General features: G+C 42.0%; 1 long non-coding RNA gene across 1 annotated transcript; it reads left to right on the top strand.

The window, feature by feature from the left end:
* Positions 1 to 5,328: 5,328 nt before the first annotated feature.
* On the top strand, positions 5,329 to 8,145 carry LOC109461786. The gene is made up of 3 exons (XR_002139710.1): positions 5,329 to 5,606; positions 7,305 to 7,415; positions 7,557 to 8,145. It is a non-coding gene; the product is annotated as an uncharacterized LOC109461786 (long non-coding RNA).
* The last annotated feature ends 6,673 nt before the right edge of the window (positions 8,146 to 14,818 follow it).

The raw sequence follows: 14,818 nt of genomic DNA on the forward strand, positions 1-14,818 counted from the left end.
CCTAAGCATTCCTTTAGCCCTGACTCAGATAAGAGGACAAGATCGTCGGCCCAATATAAGCTACTAATAGATGTGTCTTTTAAGAAAGGAGGGTCACATGATCGTGAGTTTAAGTTTAACATGGTTGCAAGATCGTTTACGTACATTTTCTGTGGCCTAACTCTAACGCTCACTCAGACACCCTGTCTTACGCTTTGCGCGCTTGCGTGTTCAAACTAGCGCAGCGTTTTAGAGTGAGCTGTAGATAGCATATTTCGTCCAAAAAGTATGACATTCACTCGAGAGACTTTTTGTACTGTGTATTATCACATGAAACAGAGAAATCTGTTATTTTCTGTGGCGGTACCCCTAACCCTAGCCCTAACCCTAACGCACAGACACCTTGTCTTATGCTCTGTGCGCTTGCGTGTTCAAACTAGCGCAGCGTTTTAAAGTGAGCTGTAGACAGCATATTTCGTCCAAAAAGTATGACATTCACACGAGAGACTTTTTGTACTGTGTATTATCACATGAAACAGAGAAATCTGTTATTTTCTGTGGCGGTACCCCTAACCCTAGCCCTAACCCTAACGCACAGACACTTTGTCTTATGCTCTGCGCGCTTGCGTGTTCAAACTAGCGCAGCGTTTTAAAGTGAGCTATATACAGCATATTTCGTCCAAAAAGTATGACATTCACACGAGAGACTTTTTGTACTGTGTATTATCCCATGAAACAGAGAAATCTGTTATTTTCTGTGGCGGTACCCCTAACCCTAGCCCTAACCCTAACGCACAGACACCTTGTCTTACGCTCTGTGCGCTTGCGTGTTCAAACTAGCGCAGCGTTTTAAAGTGAGCTGTAGACAGCATATTTCGTCCAAAAAGTATGACATTCACTCGAGAGACTTTTTGTACTGTTTGTTATCCCATGAAACAGAGAAATCTGTTATTTTCTGTGGCGGTACCCCTAACCCTAGCCCTAACCCTAACGCACAGACACCTTGTCTTATGCTCTGTGCGCTTGCGTGTTCAAACTAGCGCAGCGTTTTAAAGTGAGAAATTTGTTATTTTCTGTGGCGGTACCCCTAACCCTAGCCCTAACCCTAACGCACAGACACCTTGTCTTACGCTCTGCGCGCTTGCGTGTTCAAACTAGCGCAGCGTTTTAAAGTGAGCTGTAGACAGCATATTTCGTCCAAAAAGTATGACATTCACACGAGAGACTTTTTGTACTGTTTGTTATCCCATGAAACAGAGAAATCTGTTATTTTCTGTGGCGGTACCCCTAACCCTAGCCCTAACCCTAACGCACAAACACCTTGTCTTACGCTCTGCACGCTTGCGTGTTCAAACTAGCGCAGCGTTTTAAAGTGAGCTGTAGACAGCATATTTTGTCCAAAAAGTATGACATTCACACGAGAGACTTTTTGTACGGTGTATTATCCCATGAAACAGAGAAATCTGTTATTTTCTGTGGCGGTACCCCTAACCCTAGCCCTAACCCTAACTACGTCTGCAGCTAGCGCAGCGTTTGAAAGTGAGCTGTAGACAGCATATTTCGTCCAAGAGTATGCGTGTTCAAACTAGCGCAGCGTTTGAAAGTGAGCTGTAGACAGCATATTTTGTCCAAAAAGTATGACATTCACACGAGTGACCTTTTGTACTGTGTATTATCACATGAAACAGAGAAATCTGTTCAAACTAGCGCAGTGTCTCAAAATGTCTACTTTTATCTGACTTTCTCACAACTGAATTAGTTTTAGCAGTTTTGTGTCTGACATATGGCTTTATGTAGCCTGGTATCCAGTCTGATCGTGTTTGGGGGTATTGGGGTGTTTAGGCAGGATGTGTCTTCGGGGCCTCTAAGACCTTCCCCCGCCCAGTGCAACAGACCGTCCCGGTAGGAGTGTTACGCTATTTAGAGACAGTATGCTCGGGGATTTGGTTTCCCCCAACACGATAGGAGGGCTAATTAATCTCTCGTGAAATACACACCGGGACGCTTATGTGAGGCGGGCGGGCCAGAGCTCTTGCGGCCCCGACCACGAATCAGACTGGATACCAGGCTAGGCTTTATGCTGAATGCGATGCCTACTTGCAGTCAGATAAACCAGTATGGAGTAAGGCGCGGCTGGAAATAGTAGTACATTTGTAATTGGCAAAATAGAGAGATAAAAGCATGGAGCATGGAGGTTTGTCTACCTCCATAGAGGGAGTTACCAGTAGTCAGCCAGTTTACAGTACAATCAACTTTGTTCGATTTCCGATACGTTGTACAAATTCCATGGGGATTTATTTCTTATAGCTTGACTGAACCTCGCTTTTCGCCGGCCTCCTAGATAGTCCGTCTATGTGGGGAGCCCCCCGGAGCTTGGGTTTCATAGGCTATTTCTGCTTCATATAATAAGTGGGATCCTTTGGATTCCTCTGTCTTCAAAAAAGAAGTCAAACCCAGTAGTTTTTACTAGTAGTTTCTTCGTAGTTATCAGTACATGTAGTTTTATGTGTACCCTTTGTTTGTTTTTAAACCATATGTTTCTCTTGTTTCCCTCGGGCATGAATTTGCAATAAACATTATTCATAATTTGTGACACGTTTACATATTTACTTTGTTACATGTTTTTAATGAATGAATGAATGAAAGACCTTTATTGTACGCTTGTGCTCTAACGAGCTAAGTACAGGTCATGGGTAAACAGGGAAAAGAAAACAGTAATGACACTTACATACTATATAAACTAATGCGATCTACTATTTACAGGTTCAGCTTCTTCTCGCTTCTTGACGCAGTTAAAGATGTACGAACATATTGAGCTAATTATACATGGTTTGTCAAGTTTCATGAGGAATTCAAATTTTTCTATTCTATCTAAATGTCTAAAGCTTGTGTCACGGTGGCGTAGAGAAGACACGGAGACTCAGAGATGTCGTCCTGTCGTTTCTTTAATCTTTTCAAGTCTGATCTCCCCAACGTTACCTTTCTAGAACCCCTTCCTTCGAACAGGTGTCGTTGCTACCTGTTCGAACACCTGCTCAACACCGCGTGCGCACGTGGTGATCACGTGCGCAAGGTGTGTTCGAACAGGCAGCGAACCCCCGCCCGAAGGAAGGGTTCTAACTATAGCTACTACAATGTATAAGGTAAAGTACAAGTGCTTAAGTTAATGTATAACTGTCACTTCGTGACACTTGGGAACTTATCTATTACAAAAGTATAGAGGGAATCCCTCTCGTTTCTATATAATGTGCAGTCAACTACAAAATGGCATTCATCTTCAATATAATCTAGATTACAAAATTGGCAGATCCTTTGCTGTAGAGGAATGTGGTTGTGTCTTCCCTTTTCTATGTGGAGTTTGTGTGAACTTATCCGGAGTTTTGTGATGGCTGTTCTGTGTCGAATGTTTGTAATTCTCAGATATTTTTCCTCGTGGTAAGTATTTTTAATTATTTTTAATAAATAGTCGTTTCGGTCAAACCTGAAAACATATTCGGCTGTGTTTATACTCCGGACTGTAAGGCAGGTATACTGAAGCGTAAAACATCTTTTTGCTATGCAAAAATATTGTTTTGAGTGAAAGGATGCCGCCGGCATTATCATACCGTACGATTAGCATTAATTATCTAATGCAGATGTGTCACAATGACGCTAAAACAAACAGTCTTAGATCAACTGGCACAAGGGCGCCGGGCAGTCTGACCTGATCGATCTCCGGGTGACATTCTCAAGAATACGTCATGGCCTTTGTCGGGTCTGGCCGTGCCATGTGACATTAGACCCGATGCATGATGATGTGACTGTTTATTCTAGCTCCACCCCTCGTGGCTAATTACTCGTGGCATCAAGACGATATCTCCCGCTCGATAATTCGCATTCGCCCGCCTAACCCTTAAAAATTACGCAAACAACATCACATAATAAATCCTTGGGATCCCGGGAGCAATATGATTCAGTGTTTAACCAACAATTGTTCACGGGCGAGCCCTTTGCCTTGTCGTTGCATATTTATTTTTCAGCCAGTGTTAGTGTTAGGTAATATGTGTAGTGATTTTTGCACTTCTTTCTTTCTGTGAGATTTAGCTATGCATCACAGCCATATGTATTATAAAGCTCCGCATATTTCCCAGCAACCGCCACGAGGAGGCACTCACAAATGGCTGCCATAGGGTCTTGAAAAAGACCGGTTTGGTGAGGTAATTTTGGAAGATTTGCAAGAAAGACCGGGTGTGGTGTGGGTGGGAAGAAGGATGGAATCTTAGAATGAATATTTATCAGCAACGAACACCAAAAGATTCCGCAGGCCTTCAATTGGGGTCTTGCAATACCGCTCTCTCCACATCAGTTCATTGAGATATGATTGAGTGTCCGGCCCATAGCAGCCATGCATCCTGCGCAGCTTCTCCTTCTTGCGAGACCAGTAGGCTTCTATGTGCTGTGTGTGGATCCCTGTTACTGGGTCAACAAAATGTAGCGAATGGTTGACTGTGTGGTGCTGTGCCACATTAGGTAGTAGTGCGACATTACGATATGCCGCCCATTCATCTGAGTATACTGTAGAGCCAGGTAGGACGGAACGCTGTATGATGGGCAGCAGCGTAGCAGCATCCCGACGTTCTACAACCTGCATGTAGCCCACAGCTGGTTGGACATCTGTCCTCACAATACCGAAAACCCATATGGGTCTAGACCTTTGCCCTCTACCATACTTGGGCTTCTTCCTGAAGCACGATTCGTCCATCTGCAACAGTACATTAGGGCCACCCATGGGGATTGGGGGATGATCAACAAGATATCTCGCACACAAGTAGCGGATCAGTCTGCACATGGCGAGTAGTGTAGTCTTGCTGACGTAGCCTACTGTCTCCAATTCGGTCTTGATGTTGGTTGTAAGCTTGTCCTCCATCCACTTGAACAGAAACCTCAACCACACCCGGAGATGGATTTTGGGGAACTCAGCAAACAGGCTCCCTGCCCTGATTGACTTCGACGTGCTGCATCGGGGGCATCTCCATGTGTGCTCGTCCTGAACGTCAGCGCGTTCCCGGAACTCCATTTCCACACCTGGGGGGCATCTATTGCAGTCCATGCTCGTCGCCAACAAGCCACGCTCCTGCATCCAGTCAATAAGGTCACATAACGGGGTGTCAGGACGGGTGAGGAGCTCTAACTCAAGTGGGCACACAGGGGCTGCCATAATTTAGCTCACTAATGGAAGGAAGCACAGTACCTTTTCAAGAAAGTGGGAGATTGGCTCGTACCGTACCCCGCCTGGAGCGCATGCGCAATGACAGTGGAGTGAGTCAAACCAAAAAAGTTATACTCTGACACACTCAGACCACCTTTGTTTCTGTACGAGATTCATATAGTGGTATACTAGACAAAACACATTTTTCCCAACAGTTAGTACTTGTCAACAAATGAGGTGCTTGTGTATGTTGTATGCATGTTGTCGACTGGTAGTAGCACTTGAAAATATCTGGAATCCTTACCCGAGTACAAGAGTGGAATATCCCTGGTTAGAGCTGTGAAATAACGGATTGTCGCACGTCTTGGATAAAATTTGACGACATGCCCAACCAGTTCTCCGCTGCTTTCCATCCAAGTTGTGGCGCTGCTATCCGGCGGTAGGTACTAACGTTAAGTAAAGTTTTGTTCGTCGTTTTTTTGTAATGTCTATGTGGACGATCAGTGCATGAAGTTATTTGATTTTGAACTGTTGACTGCAGCTATATAATGGGCAGTAGTTCGCCGAGTCAGGGCAGCATGGCGATGGCAGATTAGCATGAATTTATGTAGCCTATACCGGACACCGCGGGTGGATGGAAAAATAGTAGAAATTGGCCAAAAATATTATAAAGGGAATACTATACCAGGGGAGCTAGCCGGCCTACTCTACTCAGGGTAAAAAAAATGTGCCTTCTCTGTCTGGCTAACTCCCTGGCCAAATTGTACTAAAAATAAAAATCACCCAATAAAATTCGGGTAACGTAGTATAGTGAACAAGACAGGTTTCTCTTCAAGACATTCTAAAACGGACAGACAACAGATAATGAATTGAGGGTACTATAACTATCTGTCATTTTTCGCTGTACTAATGCTTCTCGAACTAGTGGACAAAGAATAGATAAATAGTTACATTTTTCAAAACATGGATGTCAGTTAATATGCAAATCACTCCATTTGTCAATGTTTCCAGTGCCAGTCCTCTGGAATCAAACTAAAAGGCAGGCACAGATTAGCATTATAAACACTGGCCACTGGTGGCCACTCACCGGTTATTCAGTTATTTTTTGTTATGTGCAGCTTTTGTTATGATAAGAGGAGAGTTCCATCCTAATTTCTCCATGTTTACAGATAAAAGTCAGTTAATATGCAAATCACTCCCTTCCATGTGCTGTCATTGTTGTCAGTGCCAGTCTGTTCAGACTCCCTGTGGCTTAGGGTAATTTAGGACACAGCAAGTAATTTTTATGGATGACATCAGCGTACTTTTTGCCTGATTTTATGAAGAAAAAAAAACATGAAATTTTGTTGCCCCCCCTAAAAGTGGTTGACATGTCGAAAATAGGCAAAGATTTCTGTTGCCATGCCAGAATGTAGATGCTGATTAATAAGAAGAGAGGATACGATTTATTTAATTTAGACAAGGCTCTGATACAGTGATGTGTATTACTGTCCTACTTACGCTGCAGGAGAACCCATAGTCCTCACTATAAGAAGCTACCTCCTGTCAGGGCGTTAGTACTAGTAGATGACCCCAAACATCATCAATGGGTTATATAAACTTATAAGCCACAGGGAGTCTGAAGCAGACTGCATATGGAAACAATGGCAGCAGACGACAGGGAGTGATTTGCATATTAACTGACAACTGAGGTTTTGAAAAATGTTGTATTCATCTCCACTAGTTTTCAACAGAACATTGCCACAGGACAAAGAAATAAGACTAGATAGTTGCAGCAAACCTAAACAACACCCATCTCACAAAACCTGGCAGGCATTATACAAGGGCATTTAGGTTCCAATTTGAACTATTTCAGCAGAGACCAGCCTCTGTCAAGGTTGTTTCAAAAACTCACATCTGTAGTCACAAATTTCAAGCATCTTATACACAGCAGAAATGGATTTCTATCGATAGTTGTGTGTCTAGAAATACATGTATGTAGAAACACTTTTGATGGGGTCAAGGTGCTTTGTAGCAAAACAATGTAATGTCCCGCCGGTGCATTCTGTTGCAATGAAGTACTAGTAGTTATTACATGTAATTACATACATTTATGATTACATGTGTATTACATATTTGTTATTCTAATTTTTTAAAGATATCCCCATCACTTTGGACTAGTGGGAGTCTGACTGAGTCTGGGAGATGCTGTGCAGACCTACGCCCCACTTCATCATCAAGTTCATGGAGTGACTGCAAGATACCGCTGGTACACAACTTCTCTTGTTTGTTTCGCAAAAACATTGTAAGACTTTTAGCAGTGATACACCAGTTTCGTACAGTTAGTGGGTTTGGGCTGCATAAAGATAAGATCATAATACCTTACCTTTGTGTTGCATTTATTCTACAGTACCGGGACAGCCTATCCAGAAGAGTGATTATACAAGCTCCCTTGCAAATTGAAGCTTCCACATGGATTCTCCAAATCAGACAACCCAGCTTACCTCACCCAAGGCCCGTGGACGTGTAATTCTGTCAAAGATAGTTTTCCCTCAATATATGCCAGGGCTTGAAATACTGGGTGCATGTGTGTGTGTGAGTGTGTGTGTGTGTGCTAGTTCATGTATGTACGTTATCAGTGTAAGCGTGTGTTGGTGCATGTGTGTATGTGATTGCATGTATCAGAGTGTGTATATGTAGTCTTCACACATGTCCATAGTTTTAAGATAAGAGCACATTGTGTGTCCAGTCTTGTTACATGTATATGGTACTGTGTATATGTATGTCTTCACACGTGGACATAGTTTTAAATTAAGAGCACATTGTGTGTCCAGTCTTGTTACATGTATATGGTACTGTGTATATGTATTTCTTCACACGTGGACATAGTTTTAAATTAAGAGCACATTGTGTGTCCAGTCTCGAAGTTTGTTGTGTGTGTGTGTGTGTGTGTGTGTGTGTTAGTGCAGTGTGTGTGTGTGAGAGTGTATGTGTGTGTATGTGTGTGTGTGTGTGTGTGTGTGTGTTAGTGAGTGCAGTGTGTGTGTGTTAGTGTAGAGTGTGTGTTAGTGTAGTGTAGTGTGTGTTAGTGTAGTGCGAGTTTGTGCATATGTTTGTGCTTGTGCGTGTGTGTGTGTCAGTGTGTATGTGTATATGCGTGTCTATATATCCGTCAGGACTAGCTGTTTGTACTAACTGATTTTTTTCTCTTGAAATACACAGGTAGTTTGCTGTTTGTACTGACTTTAATTTTTCTTCTGAAGCTACACAGGTAATTTGTACTGGCCATGATTTTTCTTCTGAACATAAACAGGTAGTTTGGCTGTTTGTGTTTGTACTGACCATGATTTATCTTTTAAACATAAACAGGTAGTTTGCTGTTTGTCCTCACCTTTTTTTCTTCTGAAGATTCGCAGGTAGTTTGGCTGATAGTGTTTGTAGTAGTTTGTACTGACTTTGATTATACATGTACTTTTGAAGATACACAGGTAGCTTGGCTGTTTGTGTTTGTACTGACCATGATTTATCTTTTGAACATAAACAGGTAGTTTGCTGTTTGTCCTCACCTTTTTTCTTCTGAAGATACGCAGGAAGTTTGGCTGATAGTGTTTGTAGTAGTTTGTACTGACTTTGATTATACTTTTGAAGATACACAGGTAGATTGGCTGTTTGTACTGACTGATTTTTCTTCTGAAGATACACAGGTAGTTTGGCTGTTTGTGTTTGTACTGACCATGATTTATCTTTTGAACATAAACAGGTAGTTTGCTGTTTGTCCTCACCTTTTTTTCTTCTGAACATAAACAGGTAGTTTGGCTGTTTGTGTTTGTACTGACTGATTTTTCTTCTGAACATACACAGGTAGCTTGGCTGTTTGTGTTTGTACTGACCATGATTTATCTTTTGAACATAAACAGGTAGTTTGCTGTTTGTCCTCACCTTTTTTCTTCGGAACATAAACGAGGTAGCTTGGCTGTTTGTGTTTGTACTGACTGATTTTTCTTCTGAAGATACACAGGTAGTTTGGCTGTTTGTGTTTGTACTGACCATGATTTATCTTTTGAACATAAACAGGTAGTTTGCTGTTTGTCCCCACCTTTTTTTCTTCTGAAGATTCGCAGGTAGTTTGGCTGATAGTGTTTGTAGTAGTTTGTACTGACTTTGATTATACTTTTGAAGATACACAGGTAGATTGGCTGTTTGTACTGACCATGATTTATCTTTTGAACATAAACAGGTAGTTTGCTGTTTGTCCTCACCTTTTTTCTTCTGAAGATACGCAGGAAGTTTGGCTGATAGTGTTTGTAGTAGTTTGTACTGACTTTGATTATACTTTTGAAGATACACAGGTAGCTTGGCTGTTTGTGTTTGTACTGACCATGATTTATCTTTTGAACATAAACAGGTAGTTTGCTGTTTGTCCTCACCTTTTTTTCTTCGGAACATAAACAGGTAGTTTGGCTGTTTGTGTTTGTACTGACCATGATTTATCTTTTGAACATAAACAGGTAGATTGCTGTTTGTCCTCACCTTTTTTTCTTCTGAAGATACGCAGGTAGTTTGGCTGATAGTGTTTGTAGTAGTTTGTACTGACTTTGATTATACTTTTGAAGATACACAGGTAGATTGGCTGTTTGTACTGACTGTGATTTTTCTTCTGAAGATACACAGGTAGTTTGGCTGTTTGTGTTTGTACTGACCATGATTTATCTTTGAACATAAACAGGTAGTTTGCTGTTTGTCCTCTACCTTTTCTTCTGAACATAAACAGGTAGTTTGGCTGTTTGTGTTTGTACTGACCATGATTTATCTTTTGAACATAAACAGGTAGTTTGGCTGTTTGTCCTCACCTTTTTTTCTTCTGAAGATACGCAGGAAGTTTGGCTGATAGTGTTTGTAGTAGTTTGTACTGACTTTGATTATACTTTTGAAGATACACAGGTAGATTGGCTGTTTGTAATGACTGTGATTTTTCTTCTGAAGATAAACAGGTAGTTTGGCTGTTTGTACTAAAAGTGATTTTTTGTCTGGAGATGAACAGGTTGTTTGCTCTCTGTATATGTACTAACTATGATTTTGTTCCCCAGGAGATAGACAGATGGTTGGCTGTTTGTTCATGTGCATGTGTGTGTGACTGTGTGTGCATGCTGGAGTGTGTGTTCATATTGGAGAGTGTATGTATCTAGGGAAGGTCCAATATACTAGTTCCTGTCCTTTAGATGTGCATCAAGTGCACATTGTGTGTTTTGTCTTGATGTAGGCCAAAACTGTGTAAATCTACGTCTTCACACCTGTCCATAATAAAATTAAATGCACCTGATGTGTTTTGTTTGTTGTGTGTGTTTGTCTTGATGTAGGCGAAAACTGTGTACATGTACGTCTCCACTCCTGTTTATAATTGTAAATTAAATGCACCTGTAGCGTGTTGTGTTTGTGTTGGGGGTTAGGGGGCTCTGGGTAGTGAGGCTTAGCAGCTGCACTCTTGACTTTAAGAGTGGCTAAGCACACGTTTCATCCTATCCCCTAAAGCCTCTCACGTTGTGGCTCCACGTGCCAACCCCTGGGCAACGGCCTCAGCTGGCTGGCCAAACGACGTGAGGGGGCTTCGCTGGCGAAGTGGGGTGGATCGTAAAGACACCCCAATTTTTATTACAAAGATTGAGATGATGGCTGTTGTTCCATTCATAGATTCGCTTTTTGCACAACCTTTGTAATGCAATGTGCCATGCAGTTCTATTCGACATGTAGCTCATCCTAATAGCATTTGTGTTACAGCAAGCTGAAGATTTCACAAGTGTCTATGTCTGTACATCTGGGGCCATCCAGATCTAACCTGTCATAGGAGGGTTCAAAAGCATTGTATTTGTATGCTTTTAATATTGCTCTAAGAACATGCTCAACATATGTTCAAAGTGAGAAAATTTTGTCATATAGATAAATAGATATGTAAAAATAATTAATAAAACATCACATCCTCTGCCGCAATTGTCTCTGAATTTCCTTTATTTATAGCTTGAACTGCAATAGCAGTGAAAGTGAAAGTTATGTGTAGATATATATATATAGAGAGAGAGATATATAGATATATAAGTAGAGAGAGATATTAGGCATGTATTAGATACATGTATTAGATACGATGCCTAGAGTAAAACTACATTTTGGTCCTGCGCACTTTGAACTATGGTTTTCAATTATAATTTACTTATGATAGATGGACCATATGTTCAGTTAGGTCAGCTTCGGTCTGGTAACATGATATTGCCTCCCAATGAACATGATATTGCCTCCCAGGGCTGGAAATACTGGGTGTGCAAAATTTAAGTTCTTTTGTTAAGCCATGCAACAGGTGAGTCTTTTGGTGAAGGCTTCATAGTGGAATCAACACCCATGAAGTTTAATGCGGGCAATTTCTCACGTGATGTATAACAGACCTTATGACAAGAAGACATCATAAACGGTTGGGAAAATTTTACACTAAGTAACTGGGCAGTTCATGACTTATACTATTTGATTTGGAGGCAAAGGAGGGGAATTCAAAAGAATCACTTTTGTGTTTGTTTCAAATTCGCATTCTGTGTTTAGGAAGAGATAGATCATATTAACTACTCATGTGTCCAATCTGACTAACTAGTTGATTAATGGCCAATACACATCCCATTTTCGAAGGTGTTAATGAGTCCCTCCCCCCTATAGAGTTAATCCCCGCCCAACCTGGCCGTAAGCTCCGACCGTGTTTTAAGGCTCGACCGTGTTTTAAAGCTCCGACCGTGTTTTAAGGCTCGACCGTGTTTTAAAACTCCGACCGTGTTTTAAGGCTCGACCGTGTTCCGCCGATCGATCGATCGACGGATGGCGTCGTCGGGTCGTCGTACCGACTGTGGCAACGGCGGGCTGTCGGTCCCGTAATTCGCCACCGACAACGTACCGATAACATACTTTGATGTCGGACTGAAAAATCAATCCTTAGGCCGTCAACTTGACTTTAGCCGCTCAGCGCTCATTGGCTGACATATTTCTGAACACTCCTTTTCTCCCGCATCACACTTGAGAGAAACGTTAAGCACGACCAACAAACAAGAAGATGAAAAGGAGAATAAGACAGGTGAAACTTGCTGCCGTGTAGACATCAGGACCGGGTAGAACAGTACACATGCGGCGGAAATGCGTCTTCAAAGAAAACGGAGAGAATACAAGAAGAATAGCAGTTGAAATGCTGGTCGTTAGGTAAACTGATCAAACAAGCATCTTCTCACTAAGGCCCAGCGTCATTTACACATGAATGGGAATGGTAAAAATAGACGTCAACGTGGGAACTTCAGAATTATCACGAATGACCATCTTATGCAAACCACCTTTACAAGTATGCAATGCAAACAGTCCCGAACAATACCATCCCACACTTAGAACATGTTTCACTTACGCAACGGAATCATCGCGGCGTGACGTGTCCTTGGCCTGTCTCTGCGGTGATTAATTAGGCTCTAATCTGTACGATCCTCCTGTCACATTTGTCCCCTTTCCACTACACGAGGGTTGTAGAGTGACCAAAAAATATGTGTAGCTCTTAATGTTATGATTGGTCTATGTTACATTTGCGTCTAATCATGATCTATGATGACGTTTGATCTAAAACACTACTCTCCAAGCAGAGGTTTGGGTTTGGTTGGGTGAAAAAAAATTCCAGTGCAAAAAAGAAACCCCGATAAAAAAGTCTAAAACACGCCACAAAAAATCCAGACCCAAACTTCTGCTTGGAGAGTACTAAAACACACAAAATATAGGAAATAGGTTCATATGGAGTTCATATTCATTCATCAGATACAGATACAGATCAAAACCGAATTATCGTTGCTGTTGTCCAGAGCAAATGATTGGCCAAAAGCTGATGTCCGACAGAATATCTCTCCTTCACCTAAAGTTATAGCCAGATGGATTATTCGACTATTTCACATAAACAGCGGGGTTTCGTTAGAGTAAAATTGTTTCAAGGTATTCAAGGTCAATGTGTGGATGTCTATGGGATATTTCTGTATATGGCGGCCGCCCTTCGGGGTAACACACCAGAGTCACAGGCACGCGGCACGGCGGTAGCTGGTTATACTACACTGAACAACCTGTTACACTAACAGTTGAACATCTAACTGTAATTGCTTAAAGACACCTAGTTAGGATGCCGCACGATTATCAAACATTCAGACATTTCCGTACTCAGTATACATTTACAGCTTTCCGTTCTTGTTCTTGTACGGGTTCTGCACAACACCCCTGGATTGGGGTAAAGCGTGCAGGGGAGCTGTGCGATGCGCTATTGCTGCTTCTTTAGGTGTTGTAGTACTGCAGCGTTGAACTTCGTGGGTTCCGCAGTATCAGTTATCTCTTGGGGCAAAATGTTCCAATCTCTGACAGTTTGTGGAAAATATGAATATTTGTAGCAGTCTTTGTGAAACGTTAGAGGTTTGTATGAGTTTGAGTTGAAGTGTCGCGATTGGCGCGGGATAGGCGTCGTTAACAAGGTTTTGACCGGAAGGGCTGTTTTTGAGTGTCTTGCATTCATTCTTGCCGTCCATTAAAACAATACCTGGCTGCTGTATATATATCCGCGGCATCGCTATACTGTGTGACTACATGTATCTCAGAACTGCCTGTTACTTCTCACTCGTTAGAACATGTCCGAAAGGTTAGAAATCTCATATAGTCACAAGTATCTGTCATGTTGTTGTATTATGTATGAGCTGAGCGCTATTCCAAACATGTCAGCTGCGTTTTGGTGCGGCATATTCAGAGGAAGTGACAACATAACTTTTGCCATGCACGATGTGACCAGAACAGTTTCTTGCTGCAGGGGAGTTGAGAACAAACAGGCTTAACCTTTCAAAATGTTTACAAAAAATACAATTTTCTTAGACGGCAATATCAAGCTATTTCAACCATTTCAGCTGGGAACCAGTCACCCTCTTCTCCACTACACGGCGATCGCTGGCGCCCGTTGAGCCATAACTTAGATTTGTGTGACCTTTATTTTGTACAATGTAATCAGAATATAATGCATGATGCAAAAGAACAAATGACACAAAAGTCCTTCGTGTATGAAATTCGTTGAGCGATCTGTCAAATATTTGGTCGCTTCTTAGTCGTGGTATCTAGTGGAAAGGGCGTGTAACAGTAGTGTCTTAAAACTACACAACACATTTCTCTGTCGTTAAAATTGTACGTTTTCAAGTATTTCTACTGTATGCTAGCTTTCATCGGGCAACAACAACGACAAAACGTTTCCATGGTCTAAAGCCGGTGTGGGGTTGTAGATGTGCGAACAGGTGTCGTCACACTCCCCGGTCATTGCCCTCGTTTTTACAAAATGAAGATGCAGCAACATGCAGGACCCGGATGTCCGTCAGCCTTCGCCCAACTGTGGCGTCAAGTCTTTGGTTTAAGTGAACGTAGTCTTCTTTAGCTGGCTTTGGTCAGAAATAGCAGGCCTTTAGGAAATGCATTTTCCGCCCATTTCTTAACTCGCACCATATGAAAATGATATAGTCGGTGTTAGGACGTCCTCTCGGATGGGACGCAAAGCTGGAGTTGTTTGAATGAGAGTGCTCTCCTCACGGAGAAACACATTGGGGAAGTTCTTATAAGGGCATCCATCGGGCCGGTCATGAACCCAGATTCGTGTTT

Source organism: Branchiostoma belcheri, unplaced genomic scaffold (genome assembly GCF_001625305.1).
Source record: "Branchiostoma belcheri isolate BF01 breed outbred unplaced genomic scaffold, Haploidv18h27 scaffold96, whole genome shotgun sequence".
Classification (NCBI taxonomy): Eukaryota; Metazoa; Chordata; class Leptocardii; order Amphioxiformes; family Branchiostomatidae; genus Branchiostoma; species Branchiostoma belcheri.